Consider the following 14,737-nt stretch of genomic DNA (forward strand, 5'->3'; position numbering starts at 1 on the left):
GTAGTAACTCTCAGGCCATCTAAGATGTAGACGAGTTTGTTTTTCTTCAGAAGATATTAAGAGAAATTCAGCAGATCCTCTGCAGTGAATGGATGCCGCCAGAATGAGAGTCCAAACAGCTGATGAAAACATCAAAATGATCCACACAACTCCAGTCTATCAATTAATGTCTTTTTAAATGAAAAGCTGTGTGTGTTTGTAAGAAACAAATCAATCAAGACATTTTTAACTTCAAACAAATTGCATATGGCTAAAATACAATACAATGAAATACAATAAATGTTCTCTATGCGTAATATTGCTTTTTCAGTGGAAAATGATCTGCATCAGGAGAGAAATATGCACAGATCAAGCACCGTTTACAAGAAAAAACACCCCAAAACAGTTTTAAATATTTCAGTGGATTTTGATGTAAGGGGATAACAGCAGGAGATAAAATTTTTCCCTCTCACAAAAGGAAGCATTATTACGGATTATGGATTGATTTTTGGCCTGATTGTTTAAAATGTAAATGCCATAAGGATGAATTGGTGTTTTACAAACAAAGCTTTTCGTTTCGCAAGATATTAACTGATGGACTGGAGTCATGTGGATTACTTGTGGATTTCTGTGATGCTTTTATCAGCTGTTTGGACTCTTATTCTGACGGTACCCATTCAATGCAGAGCAAGTGATGTAAAGCAAAATTTCTCAAAATCAGTTCTAATGAAGAAACAAACTCATGTGCATCTTGGATGGCCTGAGGGTAACATTTATGCAAATTGTAATTTTGTATGAACTAATACTTTAATAGAGATTTATTGAAACTAAAAGTCAACATGTATATGTTTTTGTGAAAGTGAAGTGAAAATACCTTTCGAAACATGCTCTTTGTCTTCAATGTAAAATCTAGGTGACTTGTTTTCTCACAGGAACGTTTTTCCCACAATGCACTGAGAAGGTGAAAACATCCGGTTCATCCTTAAATATGAATGCTGTTCCATAACCCTAGTGAAAAGAGGAAATGAAAACTTTATCATTCATATCATTCTTGTTATACATAATTCAGGAAAGCAACAACATTTTGGTCAGTACAATGTTATTTTATTTTTTATAGTTTCAGATATGATTCATCCAATATTATTAAATATTTATTTCTCAAAAATAAAACCAAAGAGTAAAACATGGGACAACAGAACAATATACTGTAGTTTTACAAACCTCCATAGCTCCATAGTACCTCCGTAGTAGTGCAATATGCAAACAGAAAAGAAAATATGTTTTGCGTAAGAAAATAAAACCTTTTTCCATTGTGACATTATTTTCATAAAAAATAGGGTCTGTGATGCAATTATTTTTTAAATAAATAAGAAGTATAATTGTAAATGTACCTACCTCATGGTAATATTTATTGTATATGTATATATATATGCACAAAATCCAGAAAATGATAAAGGCACATGGCAATAAATAAAGAACTAAAATTAAATTAAAATATAGTAATTTTATTAGCTATTGAGCTAATTTAAAATATAAGGCTTAATATTTATTATAATAGCATATAAACAATACTAAACAATCCTATATTAAGTAACCCAAATTATTTTAATATTGGTTTTAGGGTGAAATATGTCCCATCCACTCAACATCTTTGACGTTAGGCACATACTAAATAACATACCTGTTTCATATCTGCAATCTGCAGCGTTGTTCTAAACCAGAACTCTATAGGAATCCGGTTAGTCTCTGATCATTCTCACTTATTTCGCCACTGATAAAGTTGGACAGGTACTCATCTGTATGCACACATCCCATAAGGTCCGTGGAGTCAATCTTAGGGGCCCACATAACACAGTTACATTTAAAGTACATTACATTAAACTTGGCTTTGTTCAGTATGCGTGTGTGTTAATATAAGTTGTAGATTCACTAATCATGTCCAACCTGCTTATCTGTTATGACCTGATCTCTAAGCAGACTCTCCAGGACTTTGGGGAACTTTCCCATGGGAAACCTGTGGTTTTCTGGGAGAGCACATATGTACTTGACATGATGAACTATAGGAAGTGCTCTTGATTCAAGGCAAGACTGTGAAGAAAAAAACATGCAAATGAGCGAAAATGAGAGTTCACTGCTCTCATGTGAATTGTAAATGTCATGTCTGGACTAGTTTACACTCTAGGGGGTTTAATGGGATAATATTGATTATACAATACACGTTCAGCATTGTCAGACCTCCATGTCCCATGCACTGGGGTTTGTTTCAGAAGTGTTTACTTTTGGGCAACATGTTTGTATTTAATAGCTGCTCTATACATAGATTTTTTGGCATAGTAAATGAAACACTGTTTATTTCTTGTTGAAATAGAAGTGTGCTACTGCCACCGTCTGTTGAGGAGTGAGAAAGGTGCAAATATGTCAAAATGTGCATGCATGGAGTCACTTTGCCATATAGTGGAAACATTTGGATATTATCAACTTTAAGATGAGAAATTCTACAATGAAAACAAGCATGCAAATAAATTAACAACCTCAAACATGCACCTCGTATATATATTTACACAATACATAAATAAATAAAAAGCAGAGGGGTGTTGTTCTGGCTGACTGCAACTTACACTAAACTGCTTAGCCTATTAGGCCTAGGTGCTGCTTCTTACCAAATAAATGAATGAACGAATGAACATGGAATAGACTTGGCTTTAAACTGTTTTATTACTTTGGACAACAGGAACATCATTTTTACTTAATTCAAAGCGAATCGTTTACTGCCTTGCAGACTGAGCTGTCGGTAGTTTCAACTGTCATGTTGTCAGATAAAATGGGCTTCTTTTCTCAGAAAGAAGTAATTTGTCGGCAGGAACAGCAGAATGTACTATCATGAAAATAAATGTGTGAAAGATAGGGGAACATTTTGCCAGGCAGAAAATAGACCGCCTGTTATAAATGATGTGAAAGCATTGCTGGCACATCTTGTGAAGCAGAATGGATTTTTCACAATTGTACTGAAAATGATAATGGTAATCTAGATTCATGGTCTCCACCACTCATATATGAAAATGAATAAGTAAATAAATAAATATTTGCAGTAGCAACAATATATGTAGCTAAACAACAAACTTGATTAATTATTAGGTTATTTTGGTGAAAACTATAGATTTTTCGGTAACCGGTAGCCTACCCAGAAAAACAAATGCCAGAACCATCGCAAAATTTTGAAAACTATGATTTTAATTCAGTGATGATCATCTTGGTGTTTTCAAAGCAAAATCAGTTTTTATTTGATTCAAATCCATTTATAAAAATAAATAAATAGTCAACCTCAGTAACTACCTCGGTGTCAACATTTTATAATTTTTGATTCATTTATTCAAATTTACCAAGCTTTCTCTTGAGAGCATGTTCAAAAATGCACATTTAGCTTAGTTTATTAATGTAATTTACTAGTGTTTATAACAAAATTTCAGCTTTCAAATTTGTTTTCATTTTAATTTTAGTCAAATTTTTGTACTTTTTCACACACACACACACACACACACACACACACACACACACACACACACACACACACACACACACACACACACACACACATACACACACACACACACACACAGCACACACACACATATATATGTCCATATTTGCAAAGTTTATGGTTTAAATACTTAAGTGTAAAATTGCCACCTTTCATGAATAGTTAATTGCAGCACCTGTAATTGTACTTAATTTATTTAATGTCAATTATTCAAATAATTGTGCAACCCATATTTGTACAGATATCTCCTATATATCTTACCCGTCATCAGGTTTCTCTATCGTACTTCAATGTATTCTGTAATTTCCCCTGAAATGTTATGTTTGAATAGCGTGACCCATAATGCGCTCTTCTCATCATACCTAAAATACTGACATTCTTAGTCTGACCACAAATGAAATGAATGTGCATCCTCTTTTTACAGCTCTTTATGTGGCATTAACTCTGCTTTCCTTATGGAGTGGGGACCTTATGTTTACAGAAGAGGCCCAAGATGTTCCTGTTCCTTGCCTAAGGCTGTTGATTTAAATCCAAATACCATTCTTCAGATATTTCTTCTATTATATCACACAGCCAGTCTGTGTTGTGCATCTGTTCAAGCAGGCTGGTGGAATGGTGTGTGCCACCTTACATAAAGGATCCTTCAAATGCACAACCAGTCAACAACGACACATGAGTGCAGCTGTGATGAGGTTCATTCACTTACTGTAAACGTGCAATATCACTCACTTAATTCAAGTTGCAAAGAAATATGTGAACTGTTGTAAGGTTGGTTTTAATAATAAAACCTTTTAGGTTGTACTCATTCTCATGTCATTCCAAACCTGTATGACATGCTTTCTTATGTGGCACACCAAAGGAGATGTTTAGGAGAATGTCTGAGCTGCTATTTTCCATGCAGTGAAAGTGAATTGTGAACAAGGGCTGTCAAGCTCCGAAACAGAAAAAAAACTAAGTGTAAAAGCACCCTAAAAGTAATTAGTAAACTGAAAAAAAATGATGTAGAAATCATTTTGATTCATAAATTGCTAAATTTCACAAATAATTACAAAGAAACAGCAAGTATCACATTCAGTTAAATATGAATTTTAAGTAGAAGTATTTGATATAATATTTTCTTACGCCAATAATCTTTGTTTTATTTACAACAAGAAAATTGAGTTTACAGTTATGACTTAATTTGAATACTTCCAAAGTATTTTTGTGAGGAAAATGCAATTCCATTAAATGTAAGTCAAATGGGTTTGGAGCGATGCGAGTAGATGATGAAGTAGTTTTCTGTCAGTGTTATTTAATGTTTCCGAACATGCAAAAGTACAAAAGTGAAAGCTTTATGGTTAAAGACTAGCTGCTAACCCAAAGGTTGTAGGTTCAAAGCCTTCAAGGTGCGATGCATGAACAAAGAGTTATGGCGATCACCTTTCGCCACTGTATCCTTGAGCATAATGCTTAACTCTAACTTTCTTCTGGGGATTTTTCCTGTTCTAAGTGTGCTGGTAGTTCCTTTAGATAAATAGGTCTGTCTGATGAAAAATTGCAATTAAAGTGCTTTAGGTCCCTAAGTCAATCCGGGTTGAAATCTCCTCCGATGTGTTGAGGATGTGCTGTCACTGTTCAGTCCCTCCAGCCCATCTACTATGGTATGTATGAGCTACATGTTGAAACGTTGCCCTGTTTGCTCAAAGCGTGCTCTGGAATGATTGTCCACTGAGCAGATCATCTCATCAGAGAATCTTTTCCTGGAGTCTTTCCCTGCCAACCGAGAGAATGCAACATGAATTATCTATGAGAAAAGGCACTGTATTGTGGTTCTGTATTATTTATTGAAATTTTGAAGTCCATTAATTTTTTTGTTTTGTTTTATTAATAATGATCATATTTATACAAAAAATTTTAATTTATGTGTAGTAAAACATTAAACAAAATTTTTTTTTTTTTTTTTCCAGTTAGTTGCCAACACAAAATTTCTAATTTTCATTTAATGTAACCTGATTGACTAAAAAAAAAATAATAAAGAAAAAATAATAATAATAATGTAAATGTATAGACATATTTTAATGTAATTAATATCACAAAATGACAAAAACTTTAGCTTAAATAAAATTGCTGCTGAAAAAAAAAACTACAATAACAATTCAAAAACTTTCAATCAGTTTTTACTTATATATATATATAAAGAAAAAGGTAACTGTCATGTGAAGTTTAAAATAAGAAATAGTCACACTGAAAGATAAAGTCACACTGAAATATATAGTCACAAATTTATCTTTTCACTTTTTGAGATATTAAAATATGACATTAATATATTTTAAAAATACAATATTTAAGTTTGTTTTAAAAAAAAAAAAATATTGTTGCACATATAAGTCAAAATATGTCACTATTTTTTCCAATAGATGGAAACACACCAAATGATATTCCAAAATTAAAGTTAAGTTTCTCTGTATAATGTAGGTTTGAGGTTTTCATCTTTGCATAATATATCCATTACTATGCACCAGAGGGCTCTTCAGCACCCGTCTGCTTTCAGTGCACATGCTGATATTGTTCAATTTGTGATGGAGTAATGAGACCATGACCTGCTTCTGTTAGTGTTATGCATGAATCAGATTTTTTTCAACATTACAGTCTCACTCCCAAAACATTTTATGTTGCAAAATTGTGAAAATGCTCAAATTTGACCATCATTTCTCTTCTGCATGTGCAGGAACAATAGGATTAATCTGTCCCCTCTGCACTTGAGTGCTTGGACCATGTGACAGCAGTCCCAAGTGAATTCCCTTTTTCATATCCATTGACTTCTTATCTTCCATATGGCTTTCCCCTCCTCTGTGTGCTCACACTAATCAGGGATCGGTTTGATTGAAGGGGGTGGTCGTTCTGTTTTTGACACAATGACAACAGTCTAAACACATCATTGTGTCTAAACAGAGGAAAGATTTCTTTCAAGAGAAGATACTGATGTCAAAAACTCTCACTGCAGTAAAGGGTGGTAAGTAACAAATATGATTATTATTATAGAGCAAGTGATAATGGATTGAGGAAGGCAGTGTTGATGTTTAAACAGCTGTATAATTTGGCACAGTAGGTTTTTCTTTGTTAGACTGGAGAAAGTGATACTGAACAAATGTTGTAGGTGTGGCAAATCTGAGTATGGTGAGTGTTTTATTTGGAATGTAACACTTTCTCTGTTTAACTCATGTCAAAGTCAAGTTCAGTGTCTCAGTGACAATTTGTGTTCCTTTGTGTTAGAGTCTTTATGCTTTTGTGTAAATCTGTTATGTAGTTTTTTGTAACACTGTATAATAAGGTTCTTTATAATAGTTAACACATCGTCACACGATTTTACACCATAAATCTAATATCATGTATATGTATGTTAGGGCTGACAAGCAATTAAAAAACACTGAATGGACCCCTCGATTTTTTTAAAGGGTCATATGACATTGCTAAAAAGAACATAATTTTGTGTATTTGGTTTAATGTGTTTACACGGTTTAAGGTTCAAAAAAACACATTTTCGACTTACCGTAGATTATTGTTGCTCCTCTCTGCCCTGCCTTTCTGAAGCAAATTTTTCCAAAGCTCATGTTTCTGAAAAAAAAAAAAAAAAACGAGGTGTGCTCTGATTGGCCAGCTATCAGTTTGTTGTGATTGGCCGTATACTTCAAGCATTTCACAGAAATATTACACCCCTTACCATATTTGGAATATCAGCTTCCATGGTGCCGAGAGCAACAATACTACAGCGAGAATAAAAGTTACAGCTTCTTTCTTTGCTTATACATTTGGGCAGTGTTATGCAAATCTTCCAACACAATGACGTAGATTTGTCGGGGCGTTTTTGAATGAAGCGTTTTAGGAAGGTGTGGACGAGTCTTATCTTTTAGAAAGAATATCTCTTTTGACTTTGAGACTTTGAGACTTTGCACAAACAGCTTGTAACACTCCAAAAACAAAGGACACATGAAATCGTGTTATGACCTCGTTAAAAACCAAAGTTTTATTCAATAAATCTTACCTTTTTGATATTACTAAAGTAAATAATATGATTTAAATATAAGACAAAAACCAAATCAAATTTTAGGGGCATATAATGGTATTTTAATAGACCAAAAAATGTCTTTCAGGGGGTGTTTACACAACACAGTTTTCAACTAAAAACTGAAAACTTTTTTTGCGTTTTGGCCGTTCATTTACACGACAATGGCTTTTTGGTGACCTGAAAATACAACATTTTAAAAATGGGTTTTAAAGGGCAGGTTTTTGAAAACAATACCATTATTGTTTCCATGTAAACTGCAAAAATGCAGTATTGTGAAAATGCTGACGTTATGCGAATACATAATATGTGCGCAGACGTTGTGTTTCTTTATGAAGGGACATCGCCAACTACTGGTCAGCAGAGTTTTTAGCCATTCCCGTGGATCCGTGTGAACAGGAAATGTTTCAGCGTTGTCGTCTGTACTGTACTGTATTTTTAAAAGTGCAAAGGAAAAACCTGGCCGTTTTTTTGTACAATTGTCAATTTTTTATTTTTTGCTGCTGTTTAAACGTTCCAACAGAGAAGACAGGCTGTCTGTCTGATGATAAGTGTGAGAGGAAGTGCTAAAAAATTGATCCTTCCTGAACGTACTGTATGTGAGCTCTACAAGGTAAAAACTGTTTGTACTGTAAGTGAATCCTCTGAAGAGTGAAGCAGACTGAGATGTGGTCTCAGGTGGAGTAGTTGCTCCTCTCATTAAAACACAGCAAATGAAACTGCAAATTCAATGACCACGTTCACCTTCCCGTGCTCCACTTATTTAATCGCAGAGAACTAGCCCCATAATGAAACTCTGCATGATGCAATTTTGCTACCTTATTGCACATCACATCAACAAGAGTCCTTTTTATTTCTTTTTAGTCTCAGCTAGCTTGTTGTGTGTTCGGTTTCAAACGGTTCGCTCATTAGGAGTGGTGAGTCACACCGTTGCTTTGATACACATGAGAGAGAGGCAGCTGTCTTGTTCAGCTGGTGCGGATGAGTGTGGCTGGTTTGGTGGATGGAACAATAGAACAGACAGGTGCTGGTACAACTGCGCTCCTGGCACTCATTGCCTGGCAGATTCGCCTCGGTCTCACACACACTGCATCTCAATACCTCCCCCACCAGGCCTTTCTATGGCCCCTCAGACAGTCAGGCAGAACCAATAAATCTGGCTGAACGTTCACACACTGCTGTTTTGCTGGCTTGGATTAAATAAGATGTTTCTATTTGGAAACACTCGCAGTGACATGATAAAGGAAGTGGGACAAGATGTGCATTAAAGGAAGAGTTTACCCAAAAATAAAAAGACTGTTGTTAATTACTCACCTCATTTTTATTTTTATTTTTTTCAAGAATGAACATGCTCTTCTCTGTAGAATTTCTCCTTAAAATTCTTGTGGTCATCGAGGCTGCATTTATTGCATTAGAAATACAGGAAAGACAGTAATATTGTAAGATATTATTACAAAATCTTTTTTAAATAATACTATAAAATAGAATTAATTTCTGTGATGCGAAACTGAATTTTCATCAGCCATTACTCCAGTCCTCAGTGTCTCATGATCCTTCAGAAACCAATCTAAGATGCTGATTTATTATCAGTGTTGGAAACATTTGTGCTGCTTTATATTTTTTGGAACCTGTAAAGACTTTTTTTCAGGATTCCTTTATGAATAAATGTTTAAAAGAACAGCATTTATTAAAAATAAGATATTTTGTAACATTATACACTACCGCTCTTTTTTTTTTTTTTGGAAAGAAATTAATACTTTTATTCATTAAGTATGCATTAAAAATGTATTAAAAGTGATTAAAGACTTACATATTAGAAAAGATTTCTATTTGGAATAAATGCTGTACTTTTTAATTTTTTATTCATAAAGAATCAAATAAAAAAGTATCAAAGGTTCCAAAAAAATATTAAGCAGCACAACTGTAATAACAAATTAGCATATTAGTATGAACACAACCAAAAAATTATTCGATAATCTTTGAACAATTAATTGACTTTTTGTGATTCTTTTTGACCCTATTTAAAAGAACTGATTCATAACAGTCATTTGTTCATGAAACAGATATTGTGGCCAAAAATACATTCAAAATGTTTCCTTTTGTGTCCTGCAGAGTAAAGAAAATCATACAGATTTGAAACAACATAAGACTTTAGAGCATGACAAACTAGATGCAAATTGGTGCTCTCTTGAATAATGTTTGAATATACTTTTAGATGATTTAATAGCTGTTGTGGATACCTTTATTTAAATGCCATCTTTTTCAAAACAGGAAAATAACATCAGCAGTGTTTAACCCACAAAGCCTCAAAAGTCACCTTGTGCTATTTTAAGCGGTGACAGAAAACAGTACTTGTCTCAATGTCTACATGAGGTGGAAACAGTGACCTTTGGTTGGATGTTTATATGCCTTTACCCTTATCAGGGTTTTTATCTGCATTAAACACAACAGAGTGCTACTTGCTTGTGTTTTCTGACAATTGTCACACATACTGAAGCCTAGAAAGAGATGAATTTGTAAATAATTAGCCTTGGACATGAAATCTACAGAGCAAATTCAATTGACTCATGCAGACTCTTCATTCATATGTCTTTACCTGGGCATCACTGGATACTTAAATGTGACTTAGCTGATCAGCAGTCAACCACTTCATGCTTTAATGAAGATTCATTGTGGGCTGAAAACTTGTCTGTTACAAGTGTGCACAGCTGTGAGCTGCGTGTGCCTGGGTCCCTGTTGAAACAAGCTTGGCCTTTGTGAGCCCCGCAGAAGCTGAAGCTGAAGTTATCAGCTGCTTGTCTAATCAGACACCTCCTATGACCTCCGGCGCTACTGTTATTGAGTCATTAAGAAAGAGAGATCCGGTTCTAGATGTTCATGTGTTGCCAACATGACTCAGTGGCTAACATGATGAATGTCTTGAATTTCCTGTCCAGGCTGACATCTGTGTTTATTAGTACGGATGGAACGTATTGGTTCATTGCTAATATAAAAATAACTCTGTTTCCAGGCATTTCTGAAGTCAAATTTCAATTGAAACCAGTGAGGACTGTAATACCTAGATTAAGCTGTCTATTTATGTCAATGGCAGTTGCTTGGTTGAACAGAACATTTTCAGTCAAAATAGAGAAAAAGTAAATTTAATGCCTTTCATAGCCTCCAAAAACAGGTATAGCTAAAACCTTAACACAATATTTGCAAGACATGTTGCAATATAAAAATAATAATAATAAAAAATAATAATATTGTCGGAATATGCAGCTAATTTTGAAAGGCCTTCAACCATAAACCAGGTTATGTTGTTACTTCCATACCAAGAGCTTACAGGACGATGTTAACTTGCCGAACTCTGGCAGCTTGGTTGAAACCAGTCCTGAACCGATTATCTTAATTTTGTGTGGATGATTTTGCTTAAAACGGTGTAAAAATAAATGTATTAGGAGTGAAGCGCTCAACTAAGCTCTCTCTGTATTTCTGGAGCTGTTTATATAAAACCTAAATGCACTGAAACAGAGTGAATTTGGAAAACATTATGCCGTTCTGTGTGAAATAAAGGGGAGAAACAGATTTGACCTCTAATGCTGCCTTGTCAAAATTGGTGACCTTGCTATACATCTTTAGCTGTTTACATAAAACCAAAATGCTTTCTAGACTATGAAACGGAGGAGTTTAGACATCACATGAGTAAATCTAGACATTAAGAGTGAGTGCTTGTGAATAACCCATTATAGTTAATGCTCCCTCTGTGTTCATTTAGCTTATGTTAGGGAAATGAAATTCACTGTTGGAGTTAGATTTATTATGATGACTTTTTAGAAAATTACCTGATGGTGTTGGCCATAGCAGCCCATGTTCCCCACATCTACCACTGCCTTTCAGTAGAAGGAATTTGCTCCTTGATTTTGCCCATCGACTGAGCAAGTTAAGGCAGGTGAGGCTGGAGTGTGTTTGTAAGGTGAATTAATTTACTCTTCATTCCATTGAATATTCCTGACGTGCTGCGTTTTTCGCTGACGAACACCTCAGAGGTCATATAAACACACGTAACCGCTCCGCATGCCATATCGAGCTGATAATCACAGGGAGACTCTGATTTACACTGCTGAAATAACAGGGTTCTGCCAGGTTTCTGCTGTCTTGTGTTGATAATCAGAGTCAGTACTTGAACGTCCATCATCACACTCAGTCATCCGCTCATAAAAGATGGCTGCTGTGTACAACAAACAAACATGTTCAAAGCAGTGTCGCATGGTGGACGTGTTTGTTTGGGGTTTTTCAGTACAGCGCAAATTCTTGATTAATTTGAGGTTACGTTGTTTCCCAATTAGAGGAGATACAATTTAACTTAGACAATGAACATGCAACTAACACTTTTTATTGCTATTACAATACAATACAATTATTAAGTATATAAATATTTTTTTCTTGATATTTATTAGTTGACAAATGTCAACAAGTTTATATTTTTTTATACATTTTGTCAAAATAAGCAATTTTTCTTTATTCATTTATCCGTTTGTTTATGTTATTTGTTCATCAATCTATCTGGCTTTGTCTTGTATTTGTTCTTTGTCTATTTTTATTAACAGTCACCTTGCTTTTTGGACCTTTAATCAACAAATACTTGGTAAAGATTGTAGGTATAAAGCTCACAGTGCTCACTATAAAAACACCTTGCTCACATATCAAGAAATTACCAGTCTGAACTTAACTTTTCCATCTATTTCCGCAGAGCGTTTATGAACATGATAGATGAATGTTATTATGTTGGCAGGATAATCACCCAATCAAAGCAATGTCAATGTCAAATTTACACAAAGCTTTAGGACTCTTTGAGAACAAAACAAGCTTGTGGAAAGCAAATTTCTGATAATGGTTGCAAATTTTGTCCATGGGACAAATTTTCATAATGCACTCTTAAAAATAAATGTATTGGCATTCATTGTTCTATTAAATATCCTCTTACATCCATAGAATCGTTCCATTCTACAAAAGATTCTTTATAGTGAAATAAAGATTCTTTAGTTTATCTAGAATGTTTTCTTTACACAAAATACAAAATATGGTTCTTTTAAGGAATGAAAGTTTCTTTGGGGAACCAAAAATGGTTCTTCTAAGGCATCGCTGCAAAAACACCCATTTGGAATTGTTATTTTTACTGAATTTATTTACATATTTTTATGGAGCACTGTCTTCTTGACGACTCTTAGGAAATGTCGCTGACTCAAAGTCACAAAAGTGCTAGTGGTCTGATCTATTTCTGCAGCGTTTGCTCTTTTAGTCCTTTTGTTCTGAAGCATTGTCCTGCTGCTCTGTTTAAACCTGGGTGTTTTCAGCTGGTGTCAGAGGGGCGTCTAGAGGCCCCCGTGGTTCCCTGCTATTGGTTTTGCAATGAATCTGGAAATCTATAAACCCCAAAAGCACAAATGAGGGAAAATATCAACACTGAGGTTTCTTATAATCCCCTTGGGAAGTCACCAACCAATCATGCTGTCACGAAAATAGGAGCGAGTCCACTGCACAGCCGGAGCAAAGACACTCTGGTTATTCATAAATCTGTGGAATGTTGTCATCTATTGCCACATGGCCTAAAATATGGACGACAATTCTTAAAATATGGGACGCTGGAGATTTAATGGAATGTAAATGTAAACCCCAACCAGTATTTAAGACCTGAGATATTTCAAAAATGTTTCTGCATAAATGTGTCATGCAGAAATACTGCTAACAGGAAAATCTACTGATAGACACACAATGGGGCTTTGTAAGATCAGCAAACTGGTACGCTTACTGAACGCTTGTTAGCATTAGTGTTCTTGCTAGCTTCTCGAAGTGAACTAATCTTTTTGCAAGTCGGCAACAAATGCTTGTAATATTAATAATTTTCCAGCATTGCTCGTCAGGGAACACTTTGTGTCCGCTGAGCAGATGGACTCAAACTGAGAGATGCCAGTTAAATACATGAGGTTGATAAGTCAGCACAATCTCCATGGGACGTCTGTGATGCCATATGTATCAGATCTTACTTCACTGATGTGCTTTCTTCAAAACTGGCTTCTCAAAAATCTGGTTTCTTTTCTTTCATTTCCTCCACTTTTTTCCCCATCTTTTCTTTAGTTTAAAGGGTTAATTTACCGTTGTTTTAATAAAAGTTGGAAAAAAATGTAGAAAAATTTAATAATGCACTGGGCTCAATCAAACTATCCATGAACAGGCATATCAAATTTAGATTTACGATCTTTAGTCTTCACAAAAGTTTTGGAGCTTTTATGTGTTTTACATAATCTCGTGAATATTTGCTGACAAATAAATAAATGGGAATTTCTTGGTGCAAGTAACAGAATTTCTTTTTTATTTTCTTATACTACCAACATAGTAAAAAGAGAAACCTGGTTGAAAGTTGGTAAGTAAAATAATAGTAAATAAGAATAAAATAATAAATACATAAATAAATAAGAATAAAATAACACATGAATAAATAAATAATATTAATAACAATAAAAATACTGAATTCTGTAATTCTACAAATAACCTTTTTTGGCAAAATAATCAACATTCATGATAATCCCCTACATAATAATATGGCTTTTTATTCAATAAAACAAGGGAAATAATATGTATGTATTTATTTATTTATTTAATATTTTTGTTTAATGTTTTACTAGCGTTCTCTATCTACTTGTTTTCTTATTATTTATTCTCAAAAATGACCCTCTAATGCTAGTGTTCTCTATTCTTTTTCTATTCATTTGACTCGTTTTCTTTTTGTTTATTATAAAAAATGACCCACTAATATTAGCATTATCTATTATTTTTCTGTTCTGCCTACTTGTTTTCTTTTTATTATTACAAAAAACCTTGAGTTAGACTAACCGAGACTTGTCATAGCATGTACATATTACTGCTCTTTTGTTGGTTTTGATCGCTTCTCTTGTCTTCATTTGTAAGTCACTTTGAGTAAAAGGAAAAAACAAAGAAAAGATAACCACTACTATATGATTTGCAAGTAGTGGTTCTTTAAAAAGGCCTGAAAAGGTGCAGTGATTCCTCTTGTTGCAATGTCTGGATCTTCAGTTTTAGAATCATAAACAGCTTTAAAATCCTTCCTGTGCACTCTTATTCAACAGCAAATAGAAGGCATCTCAGCACCTTGGTACCTAAGTCATGTACGAAAACCC

At 34.2% G+C, this 14,737-nt stretch overlaps 1 long non-coding RNA gene across 1 annotated transcript; it reads right to left on the reverse strand.

Moving 5' to 3' along the window:
* Nucleotides 1-858: 858 nt before the first annotated feature.
* Nucleotides 859-2,324, reverse strand: LOC132107835 (uncharacterized). Its single transcript, XR_009424362.1, has 3 exons — nucleotides 1,924-2,324; nucleotides 1,661-1,812; nucleotides 859-987 (listed from the first exon to the last, which is right to left on the reverse strand). It is a non-coding gene; the product is annotated as an uncharacterized LOC132107835 (long non-coding RNA).
* Nucleotides 2,325-14,737: the final 12,413 nt, after the last annotated feature.

This window comes from Carassius carassius, chromosome 28, assembly GCF_963082965.1.
Source record: "Carassius carassius chromosome 28, fCarCar2.1, whole genome shotgun sequence".
Classification (NCBI taxonomy): domain Eukaryota; kingdom Metazoa; phylum Chordata; class Actinopteri; order Cypriniformes; family Cyprinidae; genus Carassius; species Carassius carassius.